Source organism: Triplophysa dalaica, chromosome 12 (genome assembly GCF_015846415.1).
Source record: "Triplophysa dalaica isolate WHDGS20190420 chromosome 12, ASM1584641v1, whole genome shotgun sequence".
NCBI classification, from domain to species: Eukaryota; Metazoa; Chordata; class Actinopteri; order Cypriniformes; family Nemacheilidae; genus Triplophysa; species Triplophysa dalaica.
Genome location: NC_079553.1, coordinates 16,587,384 through 16,600,617, shown reverse-complemented (window position 1 = coordinate 16,600,617; position 13,234 = coordinate 16,587,384). Strand labels below are relative to the sequence as shown.

The 13,234-nt window shown below is 35.7% G+C and overlaps 2 long non-coding RNA genes across 2 annotated transcripts; both read left to right on the top strand.

Moving 5' to 3' along the window:
* Positions 1-1,964: 1,964 nt before the first annotated feature.
* LOC130433184 (uncharacterized) lies at positions 1,965-4,569 on the top strand. Its single transcript, XR_008908549.1, has 4 exons — positions 1,965-3,281; positions 3,842-3,994; positions 4,326-4,416; positions 4,490-4,569. It is a non-coding gene; the product is annotated as an uncharacterized LOC130433184 (long non-coding RNA).
* A 5,187-nt stretch (positions 4,570-9,756) lies between these two features.
* On the top strand, positions 9,757-11,685 carry LOC130433183 (uncharacterized). Its single transcript, XR_008908548.1, has 6 exons — positions 9,757-10,421; positions 10,512-10,557; positions 10,732-10,821; positions 10,951-11,061; positions 11,146-11,413; positions 11,537-11,685. It is a non-coding gene; the product is annotated as an uncharacterized LOC130433183 (long non-coding RNA).
* The last annotated feature ends 1,549 nt before the right edge of the window (positions 11,686-13,234 follow it).

The window sequence follows — 13,234 nt, the reverse complement described above, 5'->3', positions numbered from 1 at the left end:
GAATCGGGAAAGTGTGACAAATGTGGAGAATTAGAAACAGTTAGGCATATCCTTAATGAGTGTTCTGCATATGAAAGGGAGAGATTCCAATTAATACAAGAATTAGGATGGTTGGGAGTGGATATCTCTTTAAAGGAGAGGTTGTTCGAATGGTTTCAATAGATTTTAAATAAGTCTCTGGTGTCCCCAGAGTGTGTTTGTGAAGTTTTAGCTCAAAAAACACCACAGATCTTTTAATATACCATGCGCTACATGCCCACTTTTGCATGTGAGGAGAAACGCGCTGTTTTGGTGTGTCTCTTTTAAATGCCAGAGAGCTGCTAGTCTCCGCCCCCTTTTCAGCAGAAACTGCAGTGAGCCTGTGCTTCCAGCGACAAAACATTAAAGTATGGTCACATAAAGTGAACGAGAAACAAGGTCTTGTCTTTGAACACCAAACACATTGTTTCCGTTAAGCACACCGGATTCCCCGGGGCCATTCGCGAAGCCTGTCCAGTCACGACCTCATTAGGGCGAGAGAACCGCGTTGCGTGTTTACAAACCATACACACAGTTTTCTGAAGTGAACATAGTTCAGACAAATGCATCTCTATTTCTCCAAGTCAATTTTACGTTACACAGGACAATCCCGTCGCATGTTTACAAGCCACAGACATCGCGTTCTAACAGTAAACGGTAAAACGTTTCACAGTGACATTTTATCTACTTAAAGTTAAGCCGCAGCCAACAACACAACAGTTCGTAAGCTTTCCTACTTTTGCCATGGTGTTAGAACTTCACACATGTGAAAACAACAATGGCGGTGACGCGATGGGTGGACACGTTCAGAACAAGGGGCGTAAATATTATATTAAGAACGGCTACTTACATCAGTAAGAGCGAGATTTTTGAAGCGCTCGTTTTCTCAAAGGCTTGCAGACATAGGCTCACATAAAAAAAGTTAATGATTTGCCTTTTCACATTTTCGGAGTTGACAGATGGAACTTCACACCGGATGGAATTCCGCTGCACCTTGGTAGCAATGAATTCATGAAGTTTTTTACTGAGAAAATCGAAATAATACGAGAAAACATAGCTAAAACCAAACCTCCAAGTGTGTCGGAAGAATTAGTTTCAACCGTCACCCAAAAAGAAAAGCTAGAGGGTTTTTCTCCTATAAATCAGGAAGATTTAATTAAAATTATTGCAACATCCAAACCGACGACATGATTATTAGACCCCATTCCGACTACTTTATTAAAAAGCAGATTACTACCTGCTGTCATTGACCCCATTTGTAACATAATCAACTCGTCAATTAATCTAGGACATGTCCCAGGGCCCTTTAAGATGGCTGTAATTAAGCCTCTTATCAAAAAAACAAACTTAGACCCCAATGAACTTGGAAGCTATAGACCGATTTCAAATCTCCCGTACTTGTCAAAAATACTAGAAAAAGTAGTGTCAACTCAACTGTGTACCTTCCTACAAATAATGACATGAACGAAAAGTTTCAGTCTGGCCTCCTTATTGCATCAGAAAAGGATGAGAGATAGTGGTCTAGTGGGTTAAACCACTGAACTGGTAAATCAAAAGGTTGCTGGTTCGATCCCAGCAGTCACCACCAGTGTGTCCTTGAGCAAGATACTTTACTACATGCTGCTCCAGGGGGATTGTCCATGTAATAAGTGCACTGTAAGTCGCTTTGGATAAAAGCGTCTGCCAAATGACTAAATTAATTAAATTAAATTAAATTAAATTAAATTAAATTAAATTAAATTAAATTAAATTAAATTAAATTAAATTAAATTAAATTAAATTAAATTAAATTAAATTAAATTAAATTAAATTAAGATAAAGGTAACATCTCACTCTTAGTCCTGATTGACCTTAGTGCTGCTTTCGATACTGTAGACCATAAAATACTACTAGATCGTTTACACAATTATATCTGTATTCAGGGAAAGGCACTGCAATGTTCAGATCTTACTTTACAGACAGATATCAATACGTCCATTTAAATGGGAAATCGTCAAATCTTATGCAAGTAAATTATGGATTACCTCAGGGATCGGTTTTAGGACCCTTGCTTTTCACCATATACATGCTGCCCCTCGGCAACATTATTAGAAAACATGGAATTAGCTTCCACTGTTATGCAGATGATACTCAGCTATATATCTCATCAAGACCAGATGATTCCTTTAAGCTATCCAAACTGGCAGAGTGCATCGAGGACATAAAACATTGGATGACTAGTAATTTCCTCCTTTTAAACTCTAGCAAAAGAGAAATATTACTTATAGCACCAAAATCAAGTAAACAGAATATCTCCGATTACAGCCTGCAAATTGAAAGCTGCACTGTTACTCCAACAAATACAGTTAAAGACCTAGGCGTTATATTAGACGGCAACCTGTCATTTAAAAATCACATCTCAAATATCACAAAAACAGCCTTCTTCCACCTTAGAAATGTTGCCAAATTACGAAATAGTTTGTGTGTTGCAGACGCAGAAAAGCTTATTCATGCATTTGTGATCTCATGGCTTGACTATTGTAATGCTCTACTTAGTGGTTGTCCTGTATCATCGATAAACAAACTACAGTTAGTTCAGAATGCAGCTGCCAGAGTTCTTACTAGGTCAAGAAAATACGATCACATAACCCCAGTTTTATCATCGCTGGCTACCCATTAAGTTATCATATGATTTTAAAATTCTTTTAACTACTTACAAAGCCCTGAACGGTTTAGCACCTACTTACTTAACCGAGCTTTTATCACGTTACAACCCATCACGCTCTCTAAGATCTCAAAATTTAGGACTTTTGATAACACCTAGAATAACTAAATCCACCAAAGGGGGTCGAGCTTTCTCATACGTAGCACCTAAACTCTGGAATAGCCTTCCTGATACTATTCGAGGGTCAGACACACTCTCCCAATTTAAATCTAGATTAAAGACACATCTTTTCAGCCAAGCCTTCACTTAATGCATAATTAATGAACAGCAGCTACGCTAATCATTCTCATTTTTTCTTGCCGCCTCTGCCTCGGGATGCCCATCCCGAGGTAGGAAGAAGTTCCACCATGTCCAGACGACCGACAGATGCCCATCCCCAATTTGAGATTACGCCAGCTACAGCTGCAGACTGACTGACCATCCCAGCTCCATCTAAGGCAATTCCACCACCAGCCAAGAGAAATATGACCATCGGACCATCCAAGCTCAGACCACTACATCCCCAACCAAGAGCAAAGACGGACTATTTGTCTTATTAATGCTGAAGTTACAATATTTGGTATTAAATGCTAAACTAAAATCACATGTCACCAGTTTGAGTGCAGCTATGACACGTCAGAGGGGGTCTGGCCCTCCCGGTTGAGCCTGGTTTCTCCCGAGGTTTTTTTCTCCATTAATCAATCATTGGAGTTTGGGTTCCTCGCCACAGCAGGGCAGTGTCAGCCTGCTCACCGGGAGACTGCATTCATTCATTTATTTATTTAATTAGAAATTAGATATTGTTTATTAGAATGATCTTACTCGTGGTATAAATACCATGCACTGTGCTGTGTTTTAACTTTTCTGTTTTTCCTGTTTGCCCCTGTAAAGCTGCTTTGAAACAATACACATTGTGAAAAGCGCTATATAAATAAACTTGAACTTGATATGCACAAGAGACCAGATTTTAGCATTTAAACATGGAAAAGGTCTGTTTTTCATGAAATGTCCACTTTAAAAGTATTGTTAGGAAACGGATCAAGGCAATCAAGAGTACATGAAATATTATTGAAATACCTAAAAAACACAGGAACAATAGACAGAATATAGGAATTAGAAGTTTTTTTTCTTGTTTTTTAGTATTTCTTTCTTCCAAAACGAAGTACTCTCTACACTCCAGATCAATTGGTGACGGTAATGTACCTTTTCGTGGGTTTGCCAAACCGCCATAAAAACACTAGAAGAAGATCATAACCGTTATCTGCTAATCCCGGACAAAGTAGGCCTACACAGGTAATTGAACATAATTATATCGTTACTGAGTGTCAGATACACTTCTCATATCTGTTATGAGTACGCTCTGCCAGGCTTATTAAGTAATTTGTTGTCCGATCACAACCATATAGTCCGTTAAATTAACATACATGTTTCCCGTTAGCTGGGTTTAGTCAGCGATGCTTTAGTTTACAGTAAATGTTACTTTATAAAATTATTTAAGATTATTGGCTGTGTATTTAGAAAAAGACTGAATTGGTGTTAATGCGTGATGTTGCTAGCTCATAACAATGATTACGCCATTGTTTACGCAAAATTGTTTACAAAACTTGTTTTTAAAATTTTTTAGTTGCAACAGTGCTTTGCCTCTTGCATCAAGACATCCACTGTATGGATTGCTGGACATGTTTAAGGAAAGGATCTCTGCAAGAGACAACACAGTAAGTTAAATTTTTTTACCAGCATTGTTTTTTTTAACACGTTTGTAATTCTGTCGACTTGCATTTTTTCCAGCACGATGTTGACTACATCCTCAGCCACGTTTCTCCTGAAATTACTGCAAGAGAGAATTCAACTGCTTTGGTAAAGCGGAAGATCATAAGCTACTGTTAAATGTTTCCTTCAAGAAACGTGCAGGTGAGCTTTGCATTGTATACTGCATCTAAAATTTGCTTACTCAAAGACTATCCAAGATATGACTTTCCTCATCAGAACAGCATGAATGGCTCCATCTAATACATGGCCATATGCATGGCCATCATTTTAAGATTTTCAAAAACACATTTTAATATTTATTGAGTGGTGTGGTTCAGTGAATTTCATCTAAAGCGAATCTATACATTTCAGTAAAAACAACCTGCAAACTAAAACTTGAACTCAGATCAATGTTGTTGTGTCATGACCAACCATTTCACAAAGCAAACAGATAAAGTTGAAACTTTTTTACATACATTGATTGATTAGACTTGTGTAGATAATTTGAATGGACAAATGTGAACTTTTGAACCACCAAAAAAGACAATTCTCTTGCAGTTGTAATACTTTTTGCTCTTTTTTCTTTTTTTTAGTATATTGTATTAAAGTACTCAATTAAACCAGTCTGTAGTGTTCCTGTTCCTGTAGTGATGTTTGCTTTTTTTTACTCCGAGAAGATGCAGCAGAAGTAGAAACTAGGTAGTCTCACCTCACTCTCTTAAGGACCATCATATTTGCAATATATTATTGATGTTCCATTTTATTTTGCATTTTGGAGCTACTTTTGAAGTAAAATAGATATTTGCTGTTGGGTGGAAATCTCCTACATTTTATTTTCCATTATTATTATTACCACATTATTACAACTACTGTAAGGTTTTGGCATTGTTATTTAAATACAGCCTTCTGAAAGTGACTGATTTTATTTTCAGGCAAAAGGTGTTAATTTATACATCACTTACTATTATTTATGGCAAAAAATTAAAATATCTTAAATATTTCTTAATTGTGAGAATTTCTTATTGGTTGTCCTGAACTGATCCATGTCATGATAACATACACTCCACCCACATTAGGGACTGTTACTCAAGTGTTTTGCTCATCCAATTAGTCCTCTATGGGATGAATTCCGACTCAAAATGATTAACAAATGCACGGACAGCCATCCGTGAACGTGACACACGATACATTTGTATTTTACGATTCACAAACAAATGCCTTATGATTTGATTCTGTGAAATTTAGATTTGAATAAACACGAAGCGATTTGTACAAATAGAGGCAGATTTGTGATTGCGTTGTTTTATTTTGTGTTCATGTATATTGATTTTGCGCATACCAATGAGAAGTTGTCAATTTGTGTATCCTGCAACGCGCGTCCATTTATCCTGTTCGGTTCATTTGGATTTTGAGACTTTCTTTACGCGGTTTTCGACATAACACCAACATGTACACACAACTATCGATGAATAAACCGACTCTCATGTGTTATTATCCAAATACAAATGTCTTTCATTTCGTATCGGCAAAACTCGTAATTAAATGAATCTGCACGGGTTTGTATCAACAGAGGTATATTTGTGAATAAGGATGTTCTCTCTCGTATTCATTCATCTTAATTTGTGCATCTCAATATATTTGTGCGCGTTTGTGGATCCTGTGACGCGCGTTCATACATCCTGTTCGGTTCATTCGGATTTTGAGACTTTCTTTACGCGGTTTTGCATTGGACAATCCACACACACGTAACTGCAGATCCATGCGCAACCGTGCAAAAAATAAGAACTACCACTAGATGGCAGGCTTACGGAAACCATAGGTGCTGGTCCTATCATTCGAATATCATCAAAAAGTTGATGCATTTCACTATTTCCATTCAAAAAGTGAAACTTGTAAATTATATTAATTCATTGCACGCAGACTGATATATTTCAAATGTTTATCTATTTTAATTGTGATGATTATAACTGTCAACTAATGAAAATCCCAAATTGATAAGGCGTTTTAATTTAAAAGACAAAGCATTTTCTCATAAAGTTAGTAGATGCAGTTATTACAATTACAGTGCAGTAGATGAGTCAATGCAATTATTAAAGTTACAGTGCAGTAGATTTCTGTGCTGTGCTCATGGAAACCAGACTGATAATTGTCCAGATTGCCATTTGAGTTTAGGAATTTGTTCTGCTGCTTGAAGACAACATTTTCAATGATTTTGCCTATGAAGGAAGATTTGTTGGTAGACAGTAAGTTTTTGTCTAGATTGCTCTTATTTCAGTAAAGGCTTGACAACTGCAGTTTTTAGGGACTCTGGGAAAGTTCCTGAGAGAAATAACGTATTTACTATTTTTAAAAGATCTGCTTCTAAACAGTTAAACACTTTTTTGAAAAAGGATGCGGGAAGTGTGTCCAGGTTGCATGTTGAGGACTTAAGATGCGTTACTGTTTTCTCCAAAGTTTTCTGATCAATTGTCTGAAATTCAGATAATGTTGCTAATTTCTTAGATTGTTGTTATCTAAGGTCAGACTGACTTGAGTGCCATGTAGGGCTTTGCTGACTGCCATTCAGAAATTATTTATCTTCTCAAGGAAAAAAAGTTACAAACTTGTCATCAGAAAGCATTTAGAAGGGGACTTGACTTGGGGGTTTGTTAGTCTCTCTAGAGTAGCAAAAAGCCTATGACTGTTGTTGAAGTCAATAGAAATAAGCCTGTCTAGCTTTGCCTAATTCGATATTAAAGGCATGCAGGCTGTCTTCATAGATTTTATAGTGAACTTTAAGTTTTGTTTAGTAAACTTCAAGTTTTGTTTTTCGCCAAATATGTTCAGCATAAGTTTTTTTCAGTTTGGACAGTTATTTTATTTATTTAGTCTATTCTAATTTCTTTCCGGAAAACCACCCCTAAAACTTTAAAAAATTTGCCCTGATGTTGTGCAACAAGAAGTCGTGACTGGACAACATCATGTTTCTAGTCACCTTGGTGTGCTGAGACAATCGCCTCACTTCAAATTGTTTAAATTATTTGAATTTTGTAGATTTTTTTCATAAAAGTTCAAAACGAGAAACAATGCAGACTTATTTATATAGCCGCTTTTGCTCATATTTACCAAGGGTGCCAATAGCCTTTAGTAAAACGTTCAATGACTGAGAAATTTTGTTGGTTTAATGTATAATATATACATAATTTTTATCAGCATATATATATAATATTTCTATCATTGGCATATATACAAAATATATCTATAGAAAAAAATCACATATTTAAAACATTTAGCTTTCACAGATGAAGAGTTAAAGTTGAGATTTATTTAAAAAAAATAAAGAAAAAGGTTGATTTGTATGCAGAATCAGCTTAATCACACATACGGAGTTCCACAGGCCAACCTGTTTTAAATTTAATGTAGTCCTTTCAACTACACAGTAGACCAAAGGCTGTTCAAAAACAAAGTAAAAAAACATAACAATAAAATAGAATAAATAACTTAAAAACAGCAACAGAAAATTGTCAGTCTCCCCTGGTTTCTATTACTAAGTGATATAAATTACTCTCATAACCACAAGCAATAAAAGTATATTCTTATTAGCAAAATCAAATTTCATTTAAAAATCAAATTTTTTTAAGTAACAAGTGAGGTATATACCTAAATTTTGGGGTGAAACTTGTTACTGGTAACAGCTAGTTCCCTTTTAATCCTATCTAATAAAGAATGAAACAGCATTTATTTGACATTAAAAGGGCTTTTATTAGAAAACACACCAGAAAATCCTGATATTGTATAAATGATAATCTATGATGGTGTACTATTATTGTCATGTGTAAATATTTTCTAGAAACAATTTTTTTAACATGCTTCCAAACATATAGAATAAACCAGCATATGGGACATATTTTATGAGTAATAATCTGGGATGGTGTACTATAATTGTGAGGTGGTTTTATTTCCTGGAAACAGGTAGTTTTTTTTAACATACATGTGGTAAACTTTACTACATTCAGTGTATTACTGGTTGAGGCGGACGAGTATGCACCAGATTCCGGTCAAAGAATCAAGAGTGAAGGAGAAAGATCTTTGAAGTATTTAGTATTTATTGGTCGTCCATATATTTCATTTGTCGGTAAACTGTATAATGAAACGTGGTCTACGAGAGAGAAATAATAACAAATAATAATTACAAACGAACAAGGTTTAATGTACAATTATGAACTCATAAAACAATATTATGGACGCAGGCAGCATAAACAGTCAGCAGTCTTAACTGATGGGTTGCACTTAAAACTGACAATCTAGTAAACAATAAACTTCACTCTAGTTCCTAGGTCCAAACATATCAAATAAAACCGCATTTATGAGACCCTTTGAGAGCTTTTATTTAAAAACATTAAATTAAACCACTAAATTTACTAAATCTAAGCAAAACCACCCTGAACAGCATAGAAACTGTGTAAAACCCTATTTTACATCGTCTTTCACTGCCCTAGCAACATCACTTTCATTCTGAAAAACATTTGTATTAAAAATTAGAAAAAAAGAAAATCGCTTTTATTTTTAAAAAATACGTGGAGGCTCAGGCTGACCTGACCGCAGTAAAACTTGGAGTAAGAAACTGCTGTTGGACGCATCAAATGGACAATGTAAATGTAAACCGCGAAACTGGATGGGTAAGTGACGTTAACCGATTTGCGAGTTTACTTGGAACTAGTTGAGATCAGCAATGTGTGATTTTGAATATGAACATTGTTATATTAATATATTTGTATCAATTCTCTGTGGCATTATAGTTACGTTATCTGTTACTATCACTGTACAGTAGATATAGCAAGTTTCTTACCAATGTGCTAAGCCAGATTGTAATAGCAACAAGCTAAATTGCAACACTAATCAAACACACCTGAACAAGCTAATCAAGGTCTTGCTAGGGATACTACTAGCAACATCCGCACAGGTGTATTGAAACAAGTGTGAACCCAACTCTACAGAACTGTAGGCCACCAAAAGTTTGAACACCTATGGTTTAGGTATTCATTGAAGAGGCATTTGTAAATATTTCGTCGCTTTGGAATTATAAGGTTTTATCTGCGATTTTTGTCAAAATTGAGTTCTTCACATATTCTTATTCTGTGGCAACTTGTTGACTTATGTGGTGTTTTTTCTTCATATTGTGTACATTTTTTAACTTTTAATAAGAAAATAAAAAGGTTTTATGTTCGAACTTAAATGAAACACAAAAAGCTTTTGAAATAATTTCACATTATTTTCATAAATGTTCTATTATTTTCATGAATTTTCCATTTCTCTGTAGGATTTATTAAAACATTACATACTAGAAAGACTTCTTACACGGGTTACGCATGCTCTTCAACAACCCCGACTGGATATTGACTATTTAGATTTTGTATGCAGGCAAGAAGTTGTATTTCTTGATGCCGTAGCACAGCACATTCATATGTCTCAGGATGTGACAGATCGATTAACTGACCTACATAATGCAATCCAGATTCAAAGAGATGCACAATTTACACATCCAGAAGTTCAAGTGGATAGACAAAGTGTAAGTGGGCGTCCAAGGATTGTAATGTCCATAGAGCACATTGCTCATCTACTGGAGATTGGACTCCCTGTTACAACGATTTCTAATTTGCTTGGAGTTTCTCGTGCTACACTCTTCAGGAGGATGGCAGATAACCGCCTAACAGTTCGAGGACTGTTCAGTACCTGCACTGATGCAGAACTCGATCAACTTGTTTTACAAGTCTAGGAAAGAATGCCACATGCTGGCTACAGATTGATGAAAGGAGTACTGAAAGCACAAGGTCATCGGCTTCAGTGGAACAGTCAAAGCTGCAATGCACCGGATAGATAGTCTTGGGATTCTATCAAGAATGACTCAGTTGGGGTGTGTCATCAGACGGACATATTCTGTGCCATGCCCAAAGTACTTGGTACATATTGACACAAACCATAAACTTATCAGGTAACCTCTGTTTGTTACTTTATTTTTAACATGCTTTGTATCTTTATGATGTACTTTCAAACATTGTTTAACATAATTACTTTTCTTTAGGTACAATATTGTGATATTTGCTGGGATTGATGGCTTTTCACTTAAGGTGAGCAACATTTCGAAATATTTCAAGTATTGTTCAAATGAACTTCTGAAAATTAGCATCATGACGTATACCTAATTTTATAACTTGGGGGTCATATGTTTACTGGGTAACACATTATCTCTTTGTGCAGATAGGTGCTTTTAAACGCATGAAAACATTTGAATGCTTTTTTAGATAATGTCTGAGAGCTGCAGACAACAACCGATCTGACACAACCCTGTGTTTCTTCAGTCAGGCTGTTGAGAAATTTGGATACCCGCTAAAGTAAAAAAAATCTCAGACAACCTAACTCTATTTCAAAGCAAAACGAATTAATATTACATTGCATATGATCGCAATTATAGATATACACAGTAAAGAGCCAGACAGTTGCATTAATGTTTCATTGTTTAGAGTTCGAGCTGATCAAGGAGGAGAGAATGTTGGAGTGGCTCGTCTGATGTTTACTGTGCGTGGGCCAGACAGTAACTGCTTTATAGCAGGCAAAAGTGTCCACAATCAGAGGTAAGGTTGATAATTTCCTTTAAGGAAATAATTTCATAGTTATTTGATAGACTTGTAATGCAACTTGTCTTTTTTTTTTTAAAGAGTTGAGCGACTCTGGCGTGACCTCTGGATAGGTGTCACCAGCTTGTTCTACCAAATATTGCACACACTTGAGGAAGAGGACATGCTGGATATAAGTAGCACTCTTCACTTGTTTTGCTGCCATTATGTATTTTTGCACCGACTTCAAGCAAATCTTGATGTGTTCTGTGAAGGATGGGACAACCACCCATTGAGAACAGAGCAAAATCTCACACCAAACCAGCTGTGGGAGATGGGGCAGATGGAGAATCACATTACCAATCCAGAGGTATTGAAGCAATTGTCATTCAGAAAGTTTTGTTATACTGTAGTAACCAGAAATTAACTCCTGATTTTATCTAATGATGTCATGGTTAAATAATTGACCCATTTATCTTATGTTTTATGCTAGGAGATGAACATTCCTTATATTGACTGGGAGGACAGTGGGTACTTGGAAGATGCGCACACTGTGGTGACTGTTCCACAGTTTGAGAGCCCTCTAACTCCAGAACAAATGGACCAGTTGAGACAACACATCGATCCTTTACAACTCTCTGAGTCCAATGGCATGGACATATTTTTGAGCACAGTTCAATATGTGCAAACTTTACTAATTGAAAGTTAATCATTTTGGATGTAATGTGCTTTCAACTGTTAATTTGTACCAAAAGATGTCATTTAATAAATAACAGTTGTTGGCCAAACGTTTTATTGAACATGTAACAGTGATGTTTTTTACTATGGAACATACAAAAGTCTTAACTCAGGTCTTATCAAATGATATCCAGGGACTATACAATGTCTCAGTAAGGTTCAGGTGAGCTAAATGGTACAAATGGCGGTGATTGATTACCCCAAACTTACAATTTAAATGAAATAATTATAATGCTGGCATGTTTAATGCCACTAAGTCAATAGAAACATTTTAAATCAAAAATTTAATTGAATTTAAACCAGGCCAAAACCACTCTCCACAGACCGTAGACATACCATCATGTCTGCAGTAAATGCTGAAAGAGATGTGTAGTGATCTGGCAGGCGCAGGCGCTCATAACAGGTATATGCCTTTGGAAACGGATTTTGTCCAGTGGACCGAACAATTTCCAGGTTAAGGGTATGTGGCACAACTTCCCAACCAACCCAAAATTTCATAAGTTTCCTTAAGTTTTTGGGTGATGCTGAGATAAAAAGAAAAAGAGCTTTAATATCTGGGCAGAAAAAGGTTGAGGAAAAATATTTATAAAATACCATGTAATACAAAAATGTTACCATGTTCAACAAAGGTTCTCACAAATCCACTAATAAGGTTTAGTTTTTCAAGCTGCAAATCATCAGACTCGCTGTCTTCATTGTCAGCTAAATGTTGTAGTTGTGGCCACTGAATCCTTGCAAGATCATCTGCAATACATTCAAACATAAAATGTTTGGCTTATAGTCATGGTATTAGGAAAATTATATTTCTTAAATGAATTCAAATGTTTGCTTTATTGGTCAATTGACCTGAGGTGTGATTTCAGCTTCACTTTCTCTTGGGAACAGCAGGGTTAACACATCTGGTCTAAAGCTGAGAAGAGGCCAAACACCAGTCTCTTTAAATCCCTTTTTTAAATGCTTCAGTTGAGCACTGAGTCGACCAAGGACCTGTCATTAAAAAATATAACAGCAATCAGAAAACACATTAAAATTATTTTATAATACTGAAGATTGTCATGTTTTACTATATATAAAACATTACTGTCTATAATGTAACATGATATTCTCTATAAGATCATTTTGTAAAAAAAAAAAATAAGCACACACACACACACACAGTCTGTATATATACACGATATATTACAGCATGAGTGAGAAGCTGTTGGAAGAGCAACATCTTGTTAGTCATCTTGTTTGGCACTGTAAAGTACCACTCCAAACACAGGTTGGTCACACGTAAGGTGTCATCCTCAGTCAATTCATCTTTCAAAAGCTGCAATATACAAATAATATACAAATATCAATAAACAAATATTTTATGTATTATTAAGGATTACTTTCCTGTATTTTAATAATTAATAAAAAGTACATATAAAAACAAACATTTCTGTCACTTGATTGGATATCTGAGGAG